This window comes from Ceratotherium simum, chromosome 40, assembly GCF_057802395.1.
Source record: "Ceratotherium simum simum isolate JZ-2026a chromosome 40, ASM5780239v1, whole genome shotgun sequence".
In the NCBI taxonomy this organism is placed as follows: domain Eukaryota; kingdom Metazoa; phylum Chordata; class Mammalia; order Perissodactyla; family Rhinocerotidae; genus Ceratotherium; species Ceratotherium simum.
The window spans coordinates 3,633,994-3,653,020 of NC_141939.1; positions in this window are offsets into that span (position 1 = coordinate 3,633,994).

A 19,027-nucleotide genomic window follows, 5' to 3' on the forward strand; every position below is an offset into this window, starting at 1 on the left:
AGGCTTGGGGAGGGCTCCCACACTGCAAGGCCCCATGGGGCATAAAAGGGAGGTAGTTAAGGGTGCAGGGACACATGAGAGAGGAGGAAGGACCCCCGCACGTGACCCACGTGATGCGGTCCTGGTAGCTGTCACCGTCTCTGGGTGGTGAGCCCGCATCTGTGAGGTCATTGCGGACCCAGGGCCCCAGAGTGATGTCCCCATCAGGAGGACGCTCTGGACACTGGGGGTGGCCGGAGGACATCTGCAGGGCGGCTGGAGGGACACAGGGAGACCTCTCGCTGCAGCCCATCTTAATGGCAACAGCCAAGGTCCTCTGCGGGTCACTCCACCTGGTGTCCATGAGGAGGGCCCAGCAGGAGGAGGGAGGGGGCAGTAAGGAAGGGAGGGACTGGCCTGTTCTGAAAAATGTCTCCGGGAGGCTCTCTGGCTCCGCTGCTGCCCTTCCTCCTATTAGGGCAGGAACTTGTGCCAGAGCTCCCCTCCCCCCCAGCCTGAGCTCTCCGCACCCTCCATCCCTCCCCGTGACCAAGGTAGGGGAGCAGAGAGTGTGTGTGTTAGAGAAAGAGACAGACAGCTGGGGGAGGTACAGAGAGAGGCTGGTGACGGGGGCAGCGGGGAGACCCAGAGAGCCAGCCACAGGACTCAACGGGCTGAGAGGACAGGATTAGGAACCATTTATACAGAGAGAGTGGGGCAGAGAGCTTGGGAGAGGGGCCAGAAATGTACAAGACAGACACGGAGAGAGAGAGTGAGAGGGAGGACGGAGGCAGAGCAGGAGGGGTGGAGCGGGCAGAAGCAGCCAGGGAAGGAGGGGTGGGCAGGGGGCGGGAGAGGAGCCGCCGGTAACAATTACGTCTGGGTCCAAGCAAACATGAAGCAGCTGCCAGTCTGGCCCGCAGTCCTGTTCTCCTCGCTGGGCTGCGAAGAGGGGAGGCAGGCAACAGTTTCCTTCAGCGCCCAGGATGCAGCGAGCCAAGGTAGGCACTGGTGGGCTGGGGGCTCGCTGCGGGTGGGAAACGGGACTCCTGGGGGTTGTCCTGGACCAGGGAGCCTTACTGTGCCTCCTCCTTTGACTCCATCCCCTTCTGTCCCCTGTTGCTTTTGGGAAAGTAAGTGTTGGGGTATCCTGGCTGGGAGGCTGGACTCCTGGGGCTCCCTTTGGACTGGAGAGGATTTAAGTGTTAGTGGAGCAGAGGCTGACAGGAGGAGCCTGGGGTCAGCCACATGGCTGGTCCTGCTCAGTTAGGTCCCTGGGGCAGGGGCCAGGGCAGCTGACCCTGAGCCTGAGCCCTCTGCCCTTGGAGTTGCAGGAAGGCTGAGTGCTGGGAGAGGTGTCTTATGCTTGAAGGCTGATCAATGAATGCATCTTTTAATTATTCAAGTAATTAATATATGCCCACTTCCTAAAGGGCTATGAGACCCCTAACAAGGACACGTGCTGATAGTTCCCTCTCTGTGGGGCTGTTGGGAGGTTGGAGAGAGAAAATGCAAGGAAAATGCCTGGGGTAGAGTTCAAGAAATAGTGGTGAGGTGTTGGGAAGGATGAAGAGTAACTAAATGAAGAAGAATGAGGGAAAGGAAAATAAGCCAACCCTCAGAATACTAGAACACTCAGAAAATTTGTCCTGATGCCTTGCCAGCTCCTCACGTGTTTGGGACAGTTGTGCTTTGGAAGGAGCACCAGGATTAGGTCTGGCTACTCGTAAGAGGACACCCCAAATAACAGTGGTTTCAACAAGGTTGGTTGCATTTCTCTCTTGTGCAGAAGTCCAGAGGGAGGAAATAGAGGGCTGGCACGGAGGCCTCATGGTCAGCAGAGACCCAGGCTCCATCTGTCTCCCTGGCTTCATTCTTGAGGTTACCTTAGGGTCCAGCATGGCTGCTGGAGCTCCAGCTAGCACATGCAGGCAGCAGGAAGGAGAAGGAAGGAAGGGCAAAAGACCCAAATAAAATCAGGGTCCTGTGAGTAAGGAAGAATGGATACCGGGCTGGCATCTCGAAGTCTCCTCCCCCACCCCTGAGATGGATTCCTGCCTCTCTTTCATCCATGAGGACAAGCAACCCAGAGCAGGCTTGTGGCTGGCTTCAGGCCACACTGCCCCAGAGTCCAGGCCACCCCTGCCCTGTCTGATCCATCTCCCAGAGGTGCCAGGAGGATGGACAGAGGTGATCACATGAAACCCTTCGAGCATGACGACAGGGCATGTTGAAAAGGTGCTTTCTCTTATGTCACAAGTCTCACCAGCAACCTCCAGGCCGGCAGGGCAGAAGGAGAGAAACTTAGCCCCTTGTCGCAAGCTCAGTGCACACACATGCCACAGCCAGCACAGGCCACGTGCATCCCCGGGTGTCCATATGACTGTGCCCTCAGCTGACCTGTGCCAGGCGACCTGTATGCATACAGAGGTGGGTATTTCTACAGTCAGGCTGCATACAGATGTGCACACAGCCCGCTCTGTCTGCCAGACAGGGGACACTCCTCTTCTCTTGCCTGTCCTCTGCTGGCCCTAACTGCCAGGAGGTCACCATAGGAGCCTGGCCACCCCTGCCCCTGCCAGGTGGGTGGAGTGAGTGGCTTGAGTCCTGCAGGAGCATCTGGCCCTTCCCTTGGCCATTGTGATCCCACACTGCCCTCTACCCTCCCCCACAACCAGCTCCTGGGCCCCAGTGGATCTCACGGTGCCTTATGCCTGCCCGCAGCCTTCCTGTGGCTGGCCTGGCCAGACTGGAGTGGGTCCCACCCCTTCTGGTGCTGGGCCAGGCAGGGACAGTGGTCCTAGGGAAGCCACCACTGAGTCCCTCACCAAGGTCAGCAGAGGGATTAATCATGAAAAATAACCTTCCTCTCTAGTGGCAGCAGGGACTGCAATTCAGAGCACAGGCTGGGAGTTGGCCTGTCTCATCTGCTCTCAGCAGCCTGTCACTGTCATGGTCAGTTGCTGCCCCCAGTAACTCACCACGAGTGTCTAGCCCCTCAGCCTTCTCCACACACTCCCCAGTCATTTGTGGATCCTCACAACATCCAAGGAGGGCAGGCACTGCCACTTCCCCTCTGCAGACCCCCAGGCTCAGAGACGGTTGCGGCTTCTCCAGCTCAGCACCAGCTCCACGAGCTCTTAGGAGAAAGGAGCAGACAGAACCGCAGGCTCTGCTGCAGTGGGCACGGGCTGCCGTCCTGGGTCTTCAGGGAGTGAGGTCTTCACGGCCTGGCACGTGCACCAGGAATCTCTACCTGCCCAGCATCCAGCCTTCTTGCTGGGCACTTGTGGGAGGTGGGCCCTAATTTGCTCCCCCGTTTCCAGAGATAGTAATCAAAGCCCAGATTGAGACGGGGACTGAAGTGGCTCTGACTCTTCTCTAGGCAGGGTCTGGGAGAAGGTCAGAGCTGAGGGCAGGAGCCCTGAGGTGGCCAATCCTCCCTCCCTGGACTTCCCAACAGGCCCTGCACCTGCGTTATCTCCCCGGACCCCAGGGAGCCCACGAGATAGCTATTGGTAGTGTACCCACTTTAACAGATGAGGAAACTGAGGCCTGCCCTAGATTGTAAGCCAGAAAGTGTAGTAGCTGAGATTTGAACCCTGCTCTGTCTTACTGCAAATCTCAGTTCCCCAAGGCATGGAAGCGGCACAGTCCTGGGAGGAGATTTCGGAGGAGAGGGGATGCCTGGAACCAGGCAGCTGAGGAGGTGCCCCGTCCCAGTTGGGGGCTGGTTCCGCGGACGTGGGGCCCAATGCACCCTCTGAACCCTTTAGTGAGTGCACACAAGCCAGACCCCACCTCCAGCCACGTCCCCCGGACTAGCCGTGTGACCTTGAGCCAGCCACAGCCCCTTTCTGGGCTGCGGATGAGAATTGAAGGACTCCGGTGTTTTGAATTCAGGATCTCTTTTTCTTATCAAAATCTTCCACAAGAGTGGGAGCTGTTTTGCTGACTCGGGCTGGCGTGGGGCCCATCTGCCCTCCCCACCCCACCCATCTCTGGTGACGCCCAGGAGCAGCTGCAGAGCCCTGAATGTGGCCTCTGTGAGGGAGAAGGGCAACGTTGGTTTCCAAGGCAAAGAAAGAAGAGAGGCGAGAACTTGGCGAGTCTTCCTTGCCGGCCCTCCAGGCCCAGGGCAGGAAGGCGACGGAGCAGGAAGGAGGTGCCGTGTGGAGTGAGTCACTGTGCTGCATGCCCCACTGAGCTCCCCATCCCCAGCTGACTGATGTCTCCCTGGAACAGGTGCATCTGTCAGCTGTGATCAGCCCGCGTCCTAGAACGCCACAGAGCGGCCTTGTGACAGGGAGAGAACCAAAGGGACCTGCAGGCGCCAGAGTTGGAGAGCGGGGAGCTGAGCTGAGCTGGGGCGGGACAGCCAAGAGGGGGCCTGAGCCACCTCTCAGGTGGCCCAGCCTGCCCACTCTGACCCCCCTCCATCAGGCTGGCCCGTGCCCATGCCGTGCCCAGCTGGGGAAAGCAGATGCTGGTCTTGGCTGGCTTTGTCTCCAGCTCTGCACCCACCTCCTACCTTCCCCCACCTCCAGCAGACGGGCACCTCCAGGGCAGGCAGGAGGCAAACCCGAGTCCCCCTGCTGCTCGTGCCTCCCCCTGTGCCCAGCCTGTTTTAAGATCCTCTCTCAAGATGGGCACCCCGGGCAGTGACCCCAGAGCCATGTTGTAGCCCCATCTCTGCCCCATTGACTCTGTGAGCTTGGGCAGGGCCCATCCCCTCTCCGGGCTTCAGTCTCCCCATCTGGGCCTGATACACTCATAAGCCTCTGTCGGTCCCCCACCTGAGGTTGGGGCCCTGTGCCGGTCAGTGGGGCTGGGACTCGAGGTCGGGGCCACCACCAAAAGTGCCACCATGCAGATTCTCTGCCCTGCCCCACAGGCACGAACGTGCCCAGGGCCTATCACAGCGCCGCATCTCCGCCACGTGGGGCCCTTTAATAGGGAGAGGCCGGGACAGGAAGGGGCCTGGGGAGGTAACGTGGCTGCACTTTCTCATCTGTTAACCTGGCTCTGCATCAGGCAGATCTGGGCTCAGTCCCAGCCCCTTCACATGTTAGCTGTGTGTCCTCGGACAAATTATTTAGCTTCTCTGTGCGGTGGTCTCCTTATTTTCCTGGGGGAATATCATAGACCTCCTAGACAAATGAGATCCCACACCAACCCGCCTAGCCCAGCCCCTGGCACATAGTGAGAGCTCCATAAACGGCGGGATGTCAATGTTATTGTTTTCTGATTACTGAGTAGAGCCTGGGAAGGGCATCCTGACAGGAGAAGGCTGTCAGTGAGCAGCACAGGCCCACCCCTGGGTTAATGAGATGCCCTCGTTGCCTGGGCAGCAAGGGGCAGGTGGGGATCTTGTGTCCTGGCCGAGGTGGCAGCCATCAGATGCAGAGCAGGGACAGCCCAGTCTCCCCTCTCCTGCTCCAGTGCTGTGTGTGTTTTTGTGTGTGTGTGTGCGCGCGTGCAAGTGTCTGCAGGGACTCGTGACAGTCCCAGCTCCCCCCTCACAAGGCAAGCTGCCTGGCCCGCATCTGTGGGTGTCCAGGGGTGGTTGGAGAATCAAAGCTCACAAGAGCCTTTCCATCCCATATCCTCGGGCCTGCACGACATGACGCCCACCGCCACTTCCTGCCATCTGTCCCAAGTGATGGAAATAGAGCAAGTGATGACGAGTGGGTGCTCAGTGAGCCAGCCTGCGCTGCAGCAGTGCCTGTGGATTGGGGGGGTGGGGGGCCAGACAGGCAGCCCCACATCTGAGCAGGCCTGCATGTCCCCGGTTGGCTCAGGCTCTGGCCTCGAGGCCGCGCTCCTAGGAGGGAGGGAGGTTGGCCCTGGAGACCCCTTCTTCCCACAGACAAGGCCCAGAATCTCCTATCTGGTGGGATAAGCTCTCTGAACCTTAGCTGCACTTTCAAATCTACTGAGGAGCTTTGGAAAAATAGAGCAGCTCAGGCCCCACTGAATCAGATAATGCAGCCCCCCCCAGGCAGACAGATGCAGGGAATTCTCCCAGGTGATGCTGATGTGCAGCCAGCTGACCTGAGCAGAGCAAGCTGGGTCTCCCCTCCGGACATCACTGGGCCGTGGGCTGGGCCCTGCCCCTTGCACTGGACGCCAGACCCTCCCTCAGCACCAGAAGGGCGAAGAATAGTGATGATCGCTCCTGCTGGGGGTTCCATGTATGTCACATCATTTAACCTTCCCCATAGGCCTGGGAAGGCATATTATTATCCCCATTTTACAGATGATGAAACTGAGGCTCAGAGTGGTCAAGTACTTTGTTCAGGGTCGCCCAGCCGGGAGGTGAGGGCCCAGGATTCAAGTCCCTGTCTGGCTGACCACAGACCCCTTCCCACGATACTCAGCTGCGTGAAATAACATTAACCTGCCTGAAATCCCTCCCCCCCAGCTGTGCGTCCTCTGAACCAGCATCCAGTGGGTCCTGGTGGCCCTTATGAAGCCCTTCATGCTGTGTCTCACCCCTAAATGTCTGCAAACATTTGGGAGAAGGTAGCTATGCCTTTTGCATGTGCCTTTACTCGTGTGACATTGCCTCTGGGGAAGGGAGCTTGGGTGCTTTAACTCAGGTTTTCCAGGACCCTCCATGGCCTCCAGCCATGCACCCTCACCCCAACAGGCTGATGTGCCCACAGGTCACCTCTGCCAAGCCTTCTCTGGGCTGCTCTTTGGGGTTCTCTGGAGCCCAGCTGACGAGAACCAGCAAGAATGAACTAGCTGCCCCAAGGCCTCACCACAGAGCGCCCCTAACGGCCTGACCAGATGGGCCTCCACAGGACGAAGCTGTGGCCACTGGGCATGGGGCAGTGAGCAGGGGCAGCTGCCCTGCAGGGGGGTGGTGAGGAACAGTGAGGCGGGAGGTCTCAGTCCAGGTCCTGGTGGCTTGTCTAAAACGATCTGGCCTCTCTCTATGGTGAGGTGAAAACTCTCAGATGATGGTGTTGCTAGTGGAGAGTCTGGACCGTATTCCGGGGGAGCTAAAAGGCATGAGGGGTTGTTCTGCCTCCTACATCTTCCTGGCAATAGGTGTCACAGTTACCGAGGAGTCACCTCGACCCCTCTGTCACTACCCACGTCTACAGCAGATCCTAAATACCCATCACACTGTTATCTCCACTGCTATTCCACTGCCTGGGCCTGGCTCAGCCCCGCTTCCTTCCCTGGAGTTAGACAGCCCCCCAAATTGGCCTCCTGCATCATTGTCCCCCAACTCTCCCTCATACTCCACCAGCCTACCTTTCTGAAACAACTCTGACGGAGCCTAGCTGGGACTTGGGTGGGAGAGGAGCTGGGCATCAGGGTGTGCCCTGGCAGGAGGAGGCTGCCCCAAACCATCAACCAGCAGGTCTGAGAACCATCCAGAATGATGCTGGACAATAGAAACGTAATGCACTCCACAGGGGTCATTTTAAATGTTCAGGTGGGCACACTTAAGAAAGTAAAAAAAAATTAATAATAATATATTTTATTTAATAATACATTTTATTTAACCCAATGTAAATATTATCATTTCAATGTATAATCAATATAAAAAATTATTGATGAGCTATTTTACGTTCTAGTAAGTGAGGATTTGAAATTCAGTGTGTCTTTGCACTGATGGCTCGTCTTCATTTGGACAGCCACATTTCAAGTGTTCAGGAGCCACATGTGGCAGGTGCCTGCTGCCTGGGACAGCTCAGGCCCCAAGGGTCCCTTGGCTTTCAAGTTTTCCAGCTGTTTGTACTCTGTTTTCACCGATTTTGCCTTATCTACTGCAACTTGTGCTATTGTTTTTTATTTTTTCTTTAAATTCACTCATGTTTTAAAACTTTAATAAGTTCAAGAGGGAATCTTTAAGTCGTTACTGTAAATGGAAAGCCGGTAGCAGTCGCTGAGGTAGGTCACCATAACAAAGCCATGACAACAGAACAGCAGCGTTGGTTCCTACCCTCCCCCCACACACTGTGCTGCCTCTGAGGCTCTGCGCTGAGGCCACACCCATCTTTGTAAGAGAGGAGGGTTCTGGGAGTTAGAGGGGCGCTATGGGCACCCGGAGTCTAAGTCCTCTCCTGTAAGGGAGGAGCGTCTCCCAGGCGCCCAGGGGCACAGCCCCGCTCCCTGGAGCCAATGACCTCCAACCAAAGCCCACCGGGACACACCTGAAGTTGAGCAAGTAGGGTTGACTCTTCACTGACACTGAGCTAGTGAGAACACACGCCACAAGGCCCTGGACAAGCTTGGCAAGAGGGCATGAGAAAGAACCTATTACAGGATTTGGGTTTCAGTTGGGTCATTTGGAGGAGGGTCTAAGGAACCCCAAAAGGCTGGTGTGAGCATTAAATAGGACAACCTCTCCAAACACCTAACTCTGGCACGTAGTACGTGCATCACCAGTGTGGCGCCCTTTCTGTCCCTCCCCTGCTCTCCACAGACCAGGGGCCTTGGAAGGAAGCTGAGACCTGCCCCTGGCCTGCCTGGCTGGGCGGGAACTGCAAGGCTCTGCTCTGGGGTGAGTGGCAGGGAACGGTTCTGCCCGCCTGCAGCCTCTGCCCTTGAGGGAACTTCGTGAACCTCAGAGGAGGCTGCAGGTCCCTGGCACCAGCCTAGGGCCATTTCTGGGACCTGGCCCAGAACACCCACACTGCCAAATGTGCCACTGGGGACTCTGTAAACCCAGGGCCCAGATCTTCTGGCTTCATTGGTCTCTACCATCCAATGCTGGCCACCCTGAGGCCCGCGGAGGACAGAGGGACGGCTCCATCTCCTGTTAAAGTGATGCCAGCAGCCAGCAGGAGAAGGAGGAGAGAAATTCTCAGCTGAATTAGGAAGAGCACCAGGGGACTTTCTCCCAGTTGTTTGTGAATATTTATTGAGAGCTTTGTGTGTGTGTATTTTTTAAATACTCTTTTTTGTGCATATGAGGGTATTTTTCAATTGAAACTTGATTGCTATCATGTAGATTCACATAGACTTGTAAGAAATAACAGAGAGAAATCCTGCGTACGCTTTGCCCAGTCTCCCTCATGACAGCATCTTGCAAAAGTATCGTACAAGATCACACCTGGGGTGTCGACAGTGCTACAGTCCACGATCTTGTTCAGATTTCTCCAGTTTTACGTGTATTCGTGTGTGCGTGTGTGTGTCCGTCTGTCTATCTAGTGCTGTATAATTTTATCACATGTGTGGATCTGTGTATCCACCACCACAGCCAAGATACAGAACACAAGGATCCTTCAGATTGCCCTTTTATAGCCACACCTTTCTCTCCTCCTCCCCACCCCCATCCTTAACCCTTGGCCCACTAATCTGTTCCATTTCTAAAATTTTGTGATTTTGAAACGTTATATATATAGAATCACAGAGTATGTGACTTTTTGAGGTTGGCTTCTTTCCTTCAGCATCATTCTCTGGAGATTCACTCAGTTTGTTGTGTGTGTCAATAGCTCCTTCTTTTTGACTGCTGTGTAGTATTCTGTGGTGTGGCTATATCAGTTTCCTTAACCAGTCACCCACTATTGGACATCTGGGGTGTTTCCAGTTTGGTGCCATCACAAATAACGCTGCTGTGAGCATTCGTGCACTGGTGTTTGTTTGTTGGGATAAATGCTCCAGAGTGGGATTACCAGGGGTGGATGGTGGCTGCATGTTTAGTTTTTTAAGTAGCTGCCAAACCGGTCTCCAGAGTGGCCAAAGTATTTTGTGTTCCCACCAGCGACGTATGAGTGACGTGGGTTCTCTGTGGCATTGCCAGCATTTGGTGCTGTTACTCTCTTCTATTGTAGCTGCTCAGATAGGCATGCAGTGATATCTCATTATAGTTTGAATTTGCATTTTCCTGATGGCTAATGATGTCGAACATCTTTTCCTGTGCCTGTTTGCCATCTGTAGATCCTCTTCAGTGAAACGTCCCTGCACGTCTTTTGTCCATTTTCTAACTGGATCTTTGTTCTTTTACTGCTGAGTTTTGGAAGTGAAGGCCCCTCAGGTGCAGGCGCTGTGACGGGCAAGAGCAGTTCACACCACACGCCGCGGCCAGCTCTCAGAGCTGACGTTCTGGGTGGAAGAGATGGAAAATGCACCAGAAAACAAATCAGGAAGATAAGCTCAAAAGCAGTAGCGCTGTGAGGCACAGCAGGTGCTGAGACGGATGAAGGAGGGCAGTGAGACAGAGTCGGGGCAGGGGGCTCTCCCAGCATCTGACCTGAATGAGGCCTTGAACATCCAGGGAGGAAGTGTGCAGGAGGAGGGAGGAGGAAGTGTGCAGGAGGAGGAGGGGGAAGTGTGCAGGAGGAGGGAGGGGAAGTGTGTAGGAGGAGGGAGAGGGAAGTGTGTAGGGAGGAAGGGGAAGTGTGCAGGAGGAGGAAGGGGAAGTGTGCAGGAGGAGGGAGAGGGAAGTGTGTAGGGGAGGAAGGGGAAGTGTGCAGGAGGAGGAAGGGGAAGTGTGCAGGAGGAGGAAGGGGAAGTGTGCAGGAGGAGGATGGGGAAGTGTGTAGAAGGGGAGGGGAAGTGTGCAGGAGGAGGATGGGGAAGTGTGCAGGAGGAGGGAGGGGGCAATGTGCAGGAGGGATGGGGAGGGGAAGAATGCAGAAGGGGAGGGGAAGAATGCAGAAGGGGAGGGGAAGAATGCAGAAAGGGGGAGGGGGGAGTGTGCAGGAGGAGGGAGCAGCGGATGTGAAGGTGGTGCTGTGGGAACAAGCGGACGGGGGAGTGTGAAGAGCCATGAGGGGCAGTGGGCAGAGGAGACAGGCTGACCAGGGCTGGACTGGGCTTCACTGAATGGGGCTTTGCAGGCCAGCCCAAGCCCTGGGGTTTTATAGGAAATGCAGCAGTAAGCCACCAGGAATTCAAAGCAGGGGTGGGAGGGGATTTATTTTGTGCTAGAATCTCCTCACTGACCCAGCTCCCCTCTACTCTGTCACCTCCTAGCACGGAGGCGCTGTGGCACTGTGGCGTGAGAGTTTGATGTATCGTGTCTCAGGGCTCCCTCCCTTCAGTGCCCAGGAGCCTCCCAAGTCAGGAGGAGGGTGCCTGGAGTCAGTATTAACACTCTCTGACAGCCCTGTCAGACCCTCTCCCAGACAGACAAGTGTCAAATATTCATGAGATGACCGGCGGTCACTCCTCCCACCTCCCGCCCTCCCCCATGGTCTGATGGGCCCAGTCCATAGGCCTCGGCCGCCTGGTGGTTGTGTGGCCCTGCCCTGTCTCAGCCACGGGGGGCCACTCCTCTCCTCCCTGTAAGGACCCCCCACCCACTCTACAGAGTGAGGCCATCACAGACCCTGCCTGTGGGGCTCACAGGTGGGGTCCTGGCCCTCAGCCAGGCGGAGGACCTCCCTCCCCCCGACTCTCTCCACCAGGGAGAACACACATACTTTGGCTCCTTAGCCCAGGAGGGCATCAAGACGTTTGTAAACTGTTACTCTGAAATGGTTAGGGGGCTTGGCAACCCCCTGCAACTTCCGAATCCTCTCCAGAGGCCTGGCCCAGGAAAACCAAGCAGCACCGCCCGTAGCCAAGACCTTTGGAACCAGGAGACCACTAGTGCAGTGTGGCCCTGGCCTGCCCCAGAACTTCTCCAGGACTTAGTTTCCTCATCTTTAAAATAGGGGTGGTGTTGCCGACCTCATGGGGTTGTCAGGACGATGAGATGACATTAAAGCCCAGAATAGAATGCACGAAGGAGCTCTCAGCCCCACCCTGTGGGCCCTCCCGGCCTTCCCGGGAGAAGAGAACCCCGGCCCACAGGCTGGGTCTCTCCCACATCAGCCCAGCCTGGGCTGCAAGACAGAATCCCCCTGACCAGCCACCGGCCCCGGGAGGGCAGCCCGTGCCGGCCAGCACCAGCACTGTCCTGAGATGGAGGGGTCCCAGCAGAGAGCTCCCGCCACGGGCTCTGAGCCTGCCTCCGGTGTCTCCTTCTGACCTCTCCACTAGGCCCACGTGCAGAAGCCTGCAGCAAAGAATTCATGAAATAATGGAGCACCAGCTGCCTGTCTACCCTCTAACCCCATCCTGGACCAAAATACAGACTTTATTCATCGAGGCCAATTCTCTCCTGAATAAGATCATTAGTAATGGAGTAGGTGCCTCTAGGACACAGCCTGGGCAGGACTTGTGTGTACGTGTGTCTGTATGTGTGTGCATGTGTGTACATGCGTGTATATGTGTGGGCATGTGTGTGTAGGGGCCTCCCTCAGCATCCCTGGGACCCCTGGCCGCCCCACCCCGCTTGACCCCTCTTTCAGCCCATCGTGATGGTGAGTGCCTGCCCTTGCTGCAGGTCTGAGCATCACTGAGCCCCCTCATTGCCAGGGCGATCATTGGAGAAGGGGAGGAATGTGGGGGTGTTGCTGAGGGTGTGTGTTGGGGAGGTGACTGGGAGGGTGATGACTACAAGAGGGGGTACTGGCAGTGTGACCTGGCTGGTGAAGACCCCGAAAGTCGGGATAAGGGGTTTGGACTTCGCCCTGTCTGGACGGCCATTTCACCACAAGCTGACCAGGAGGCCAACTGCCCCACCCTAAACATGAACGGGCCTCGTGGGGCCGTGAGCCAACTCGGCACCTGGAGGGGTCTCCCGGCTAACAGGAGCCTGCAGGATGCAACAGACCAGCCTCCCCTCACCCAGGCGTTTGTACAACCTCCACAATTTAGGGGACATTTGTAGGGTTTTTCTTACTCCACGTGTTCAGGAAGGCCCCCACCAAAGGCATGAAAGAGCCTAAAAGGCCAGACACTTGCTTTCCCGGCTTCCCTTGCAGCCAGGGATTAGGCATAAGACCTGGGCTGGGACAATCCGACCCGGCCACTCTTGATCCTGAACCTGGAGCTGGTGACTCAACTCAGGCAGCCGCCGCAGCAGCCTCCAGGTTCCAGGGGCAGTGGGGCCGGTGGGGGGCCCAGGTCCAGTGCCCGGGTGACAGCAGCGCCGGCAGTGGGGCCAGTGTCATTCAGCAGCAGCAGAGGTGCTCTCGCAGGCCTCTACGGGGGGGTGACCGTGGCTGAGGTCTGGCTGTCCGGCCTCCTGCTCTTTGCTCTGGTCTGTCTTCCAAGCCTGGCTCTCTGGCCTTCCCGGGCAGGCTGTGACTGGCCTGAGCTCACCACAGCTGATTCGTTTTCAGTTCACATCAGCCTGGTCAGTCTCTGCCCCTTGCACCTGAGAACCTGACCAAAGCAGGGGGTGCGTTTGGGGCTCTGATCTGCAGAACTCGCCCGATTGCACATCTGTTTGTCATTTACTTCGGACAATCAGATACTTTTCAGGACCGTGCAAATATAGCACATGCGAAACCCACCAACTTGCCACCCCAGTGACCATTGTCCTGGCCGACCAACCCAACCACTCAGAGCCAGTGGCCACGCGGGGGCGCTGCTTCCTCCCACAGCTGGAACTCCGGTCCCAAGTCGGGGATAGAATGAACCTGGGGCTGCCTGTGGCAGTGATGCCTATGGCACAGCCATCCTGAGCAAGAGGGGATGGCACAAGGGCAGCAAACTAGACTCAGCAGATGCCCTGAGGGGCCACGCTGCCACCAGCATGGGCACTGAGGACGGTGAGCAGTTTGGGAGCTAGGATGGGGAGGTCCTCAAAATATTGTTGTAGGAAAACAAATCTTGCTGCTCTGGGGCCTCCACTGTGACCCAGGCTGCCCTTTCCCGATCCACACTGACAGGAGCTCAGGCCCCAGCGTCTCTTAATAACCCGCCCACGGCTCCCTCCTCCCAGAGTCCTCCAGTCAGTAGTTGGAGTTGTTTCTTTCCATCATTGCCCAGCTTAGAGTGGTGGGTTCCAACAATGTATCCCTTTCTGGGGAGGTTGTCCGGCCTTTCGTGCAGCCTCAGCGCCTCGAGGTGAAAAAAGATCAAGGGCGCTGAGTGAAGTGAGGAAGCCCAGCATCGCTGAGTGACCCTAGGTGAATCCGCTCCCCTCTCTGGGCTGCAGTCAAGTGCGGGGTTTGGACTGTGATCTCTAAGGGACCATCCGGCTCTGACAACCAGGCCTGTGCCAGGGTGCGGGGTTTGATGAGCAAGTCTGGACCTTCACCTCCCTCCTTCCAGGGGCTCCGTCGTGTGCCAGACCAGGCTGCAGACGGGGGAAACCCATAGGTCCTGCCCTCAGTCAGGAGCTCCTTCAATGAGTTATCACTGCATGGTCCATGCTGTTGTGGAACTACAGACAGACCTAACTTCCTCAGCCATGGAAGCCGAAAGGCTTCATGGGAGAGGTGACTTGCTGGCTGGATCCAAAAGCACGAGTAGGGCTCACTGGGCCGTGCAGGGGGTGCTTTCCCAGCCTGGGGAAGAGCACAGACGTGGGGAGAGAGGCGTGTTCACAGAGGAAATGGTGCAGCTGGAGGGGACTATGTGCGGGAGGCATGGGGTGCATGGAGCCCTGGAGTGGCCTTGAATGTTATTGTCAACCCACTCCTCCATCTTGGAACACTGGGGCTGCTTTTCTTTTTTCTTTCTTTTTTTTTCTTGGTGAGGAAGATCGGCCCTGAGCTAACATCCTTTGTCAGTCTTCCTCTTCTTGCTGAGGAAGATTAGCCCTGAGCTAACATCCATGCCCATCTTCCTCTATTTTGTATACGGGATGCAACCACAGCATGGCCCAATGAGCGATGCACAGGGCCCAGCACTCAAACCTGCAAACCGCGGGCCACCAAAGCGGAGTGTGTGAACTTAACCACTACGCCACCGGGCCAGTGGGGCTGCTTTTCTAGTGGACACCGTGCCTGCAAGGTGGCCCTTGCCATGCAGTGACCAAGGGCTCTTGGAGAGAGAGTGGGGCTACTGAGAGACTGAGCAAGAGATGACCGTTGCAAGGGGCAACAGAGCCCTGAGAATTCTCCAGCTGGAACTGGGGGCTCCTGGTGTGCACTCCTGGAAGGCAAGACCCTGGGTGGAGTTAAGGACGGCCTTGCCCGGGAGGGTGGGGGCAGCCTGGGGACAGTCTGGAGGTCTGCAAGAGCTCAGGGCTGCACTGCCTGTTCCTGCTGCAGGAGGTGATGAAGGTGTCGGATGGCAGTCTCCTGGGGGACCCCGGGCACACGCCGCTAAGCAAGAAGGAGGGCGTCAAGTGGCAGAGGCCACGGCTCACCCGCCAAGCCCTGCTGCGGTGCTGTCTGGTCAAGTGGATCCTGTCCAGCGCAGCCCCGCAGGGCTCAGGTAGGAGTGGGGCGGGCTGGGATGGCAGGGGGACCTGTTCTGAGCTCTGTCCTTTCTGAGGGTCAGGGACCACTCTGGGAACCCAGCCTGGACCACATTGCCACTGCCTCTGTTGGCAGATGTGTTTCCATTCATTCACGCCCTTGCCCAGTCACCGAGAACCTGCTCCCCGCAAGGCACTGTGCTCAAGGCAGGACCCGTGGAGGGTGGGGACAGAGGTTTGGGACCACACTGAGGGTTTTCCCAGCTGGGAGGCTGGAGCCAGACTTCAGAGCCTGACGGGCCGGGCTCGCTCCACTGCCTCACTGGCTGAGTAACCTCGGGTAGCTCACCCATCCTTTCTAAGTCCTCTGTAGAAAGGGCAGCTTACACCCACCTGCAGGGTACATTTGAAGATGGGGATAATGTGCACAGCGGCCTAGTGAGGAGGAGGCCCCGGCCGCAGCCCTTCCTTGGTCCTGCCCAGTGCTCCCCAGGGGCTGGTGCTGGCTCTCAACCTCAGGCGGGATTCTGCATATTCTTGAGGAACTGGCAGAAACGGCTGCCCTCCACTCGCTGTGGACGATGTTTGGTGTTTGCTGAGTGTGATGCAGCAGGAGATGCAGAGGCGACCTCGTCTCACACACACATACACACCACACACTCATACCTGTGCACACCCACCACACACAAATATGCACACCCATGCACAAGTGAGTGCACACACCCATCACATCACACACAGGTGTACATGCTACATGCAGGCATGCACACCACGCACACTTGTATGCTCAGACACACTCGCGTGCTCACACTCACACTCATGTGATCACACACACAAGGTATGCACCAGAGTCTGTCTCTTTGACTTTAAGGAAAAGGTGCAGGCTTGGGCCCTCAGACACTCCCTGTGTGATTTCCAGGGAGCCTCAGTCCTCTCACCTGGAGAAGAGCACAATCATGGCCCCTCCCAGGCTTGATGGGGGTGCGGCACAGAGGGGATGGCCTGAGGGACCCAGGCCACAGCAGACTCAGTGGCTGGCAGCCATCCCCAGCGGGCGAGCCTGTGTGAGCAAGGAGCAGTGGCTGCTGCAGGCCAGGTCCTTGTCTTTTACCCACAAGCCCGGGGGATCCCAGCACGATTCCAGCCCCCTCCCTTCTGCTTCCCCCAGAGCCCCTGCCGTCTGTGCTGCTCCGTCACCCTGGCTGACATTTGTCCCGACCCTTCCCTTTCAGCGGCCTCCCACAGAAGCGCTAGTGCATGCAAATACATATGTGGATCCACATGCACTCCCCAACTTCACGGGGCAGGTGGGGGTGGGACAGGTTTTGCAGGTGGCAGCAAGCTTGTAAAGTCACTATAGTGCGTGCACACAGCTTAACAGAAGTGTGCATCTTCCCGGTGCTGTTTGTTCTGCCTCAGGGTAAAGACATTCAATTCTCCATCAAGATAGAAACCGAGAGCAGAGGTGGGCTCTGGCGCTCTGGTGTGGCCGGCCAGGCGCCCGATGGGCTCGGGTCTGCTCTGGCTGACGGCTTCGCCTCAGTTGAGGCTCAAATTTCCTACCGTCTAGTCTCCCATGACTTTCTTGGCAGCAGCGCACAATCCTCCTCTTCCTCCCATAGATCTCACAGCCCCTCAGCCTGACCTCAGTGCCTCTCTCTGTCTCTCCCTCCGTGACCCTCTCCATCCCCACCCCCGGCCTCTTTCCTGCTGGGCCTCAGCTCCAACTTCCAACTTTTAGGCAAGGGTGGTGCTTCAGGATGGGGCTGGGTATGGTGTGCCACTCCCTCGCTGAGGTTTTTGCACACGTGAGTGTCAGTGGACATGGAGAAAAGCGAGCTGGGGGCAGGCTGTGTTCAAGGTCACGAGGAGAGGGAGCCCAGGGGACCACACCCACGTGTGCCACCTTGAACTCAGGCTGGGTTCCCAGAGGGCGGGGCGTTTTCACATTCAGCTCCTACTGAGGCGTCAGGATGCATTTGCTGAAGACTTGTCACGGCCACGCAGTCGTGGGTGCGGGAGAAGACAGGAGTGGGACCCAGGACATCTTCCATGGCTCCGGCCCAGCCTGGTGCACTCCCCTGGGTGCACAGGCCCCCAGAGGATACGTCAAGCAGAGGAGAGCGAGGTCCTGTCTAGTTGGGTGAGAGCAGACCACTCTGTTTTACTGAAGAGCTGACTGAAGCTCAGGGAGGTGGCATGACTCAGCAGGTCACACAGGTGTCAGGGGCCAAGCGAGGGCTCTGACCTGGAGCTTCCTCCATGACGTCTGTCTTCTCGGGGAGCTGAGGGAAGACGGAGCCCAGGGACCTGGCCTCTGTGGAGGCAGCAGCCACCCTCACAGACCGAGGAGCCGAGACCCCAGTGCACCCCTTGTCTCCACGGGCACAGCTCCCAGGCCTCATTTCCTCAGTCCAAACACGTCCCATGTGTGTCCCTCCAGGATGGCACTGCTGGCGTGGTCACACTAAGGGCTTTGTGTGCACGTGAAATGCTAAACTGTGCAGACAAGGTGCCTCTGCTCTTTCAGGAGCCTCCATGGGCTCTGGGTGCAGAAAACAATTGGTGCCATTCAGAGCACCTCTGTCCCCGCGCTCAGTGAGGCCCAGCCACGTGTCCTGAGCAGCGGGTGCCTGCGGACGGCAGGCGGGAGGCCAAGACACTGCACCCTTGTTGTTGGGGTTTTTTCCATTCAGCAGAATCGGGCCAGAGAGACAGATTTCTGGGACAACCGGGAGCAGAAGCCAAGGCCCACGTGCAGTAAAATGCACAGGTGTCCCCGAGGTTCAGGCAAGCTCGTCGAGAAGTGGGTGAAATTTAGGGGCTGGGAGTTACAAGGGCAAGGGCTGGACCAGCTGCTGCTGTGCCCTGGTGGTCCCTCCTGGGTTGTAAGGGCTCCAATACGGAGTCAGGAGCTGGTCAGCAGCAGTGGCCTCTAAGACAGGTGGGCCCAGGAGTGGGGGAGCACAGAGCAGGTGGCATGGCCCCACCCCACCCAGGAAAAGGCATCCTCAGCGAAGAAATGCATTCCTCCCCAACACTGGGGGGGTCCATCCTCAGTGACCCGGAGGCTGGACTCTGACCTGCTCTGCATGTCTCCCCAGCATCTAAAAGTCTTTCCTGTCAGGAAGCCAGGACACCTCTCCAGGGGCATGGCTGAGCCACCAACCACGCAGACCTGCATCTCAAGTCTGGCTCCCCACGAGGGCTGTGGGACTGGGTTTCTTCAACTGTAAAACCGGGATAATAATGTCACCCACAGAATAACCTGGGGTCTTGGTGGCAGACAACTAAATCCAGGCTGGCTGGTTTAAGCAGAGAGGCATTTACTCTAGGCTGTTGGGAAGTTCACAGAAACTCTGGAGGACCAGAGAAGGAGGCCTGGAGGTGACAAGCCAGGGCCCTGCCTGTCGCTATGGGCAACGTCCCGCATCCCAGGCTGTTCCAGTAGGAACACTGGAGCAGCAGCCACACTCCCACCCCCTCCCCCAAATTCCCGTCAGCTGCTGCATCCATCTCTGGGTACTCACTTCTCCTGGGGTTCTGTCAACCCATGTGAAATCATAAATCACCACCACCACCAGCACCCTGATAAAAAGGGGTAGTAGAAAGACCTGAGGACAAAAAGGTAAGTTAACTTGTCTATAATATACAAGGACATATGAATGTATGCTAATAGAATTTTAATATGTTTGAAGCACCAAGATGCACTCGACATCTTATTTCAAAGTGAGATGCCAGATCAGATGCCAATTTTCGGGGATTTATCTGAACACTGGTCCCACGGCCCTTGAAGCTTTCACCCTCATCAAAAGTATAGAAAGTTGAATGGTTGGAGTCTGGGGGAGGTGATTTGCGAAGGCGATTTCTCTGGAGAGA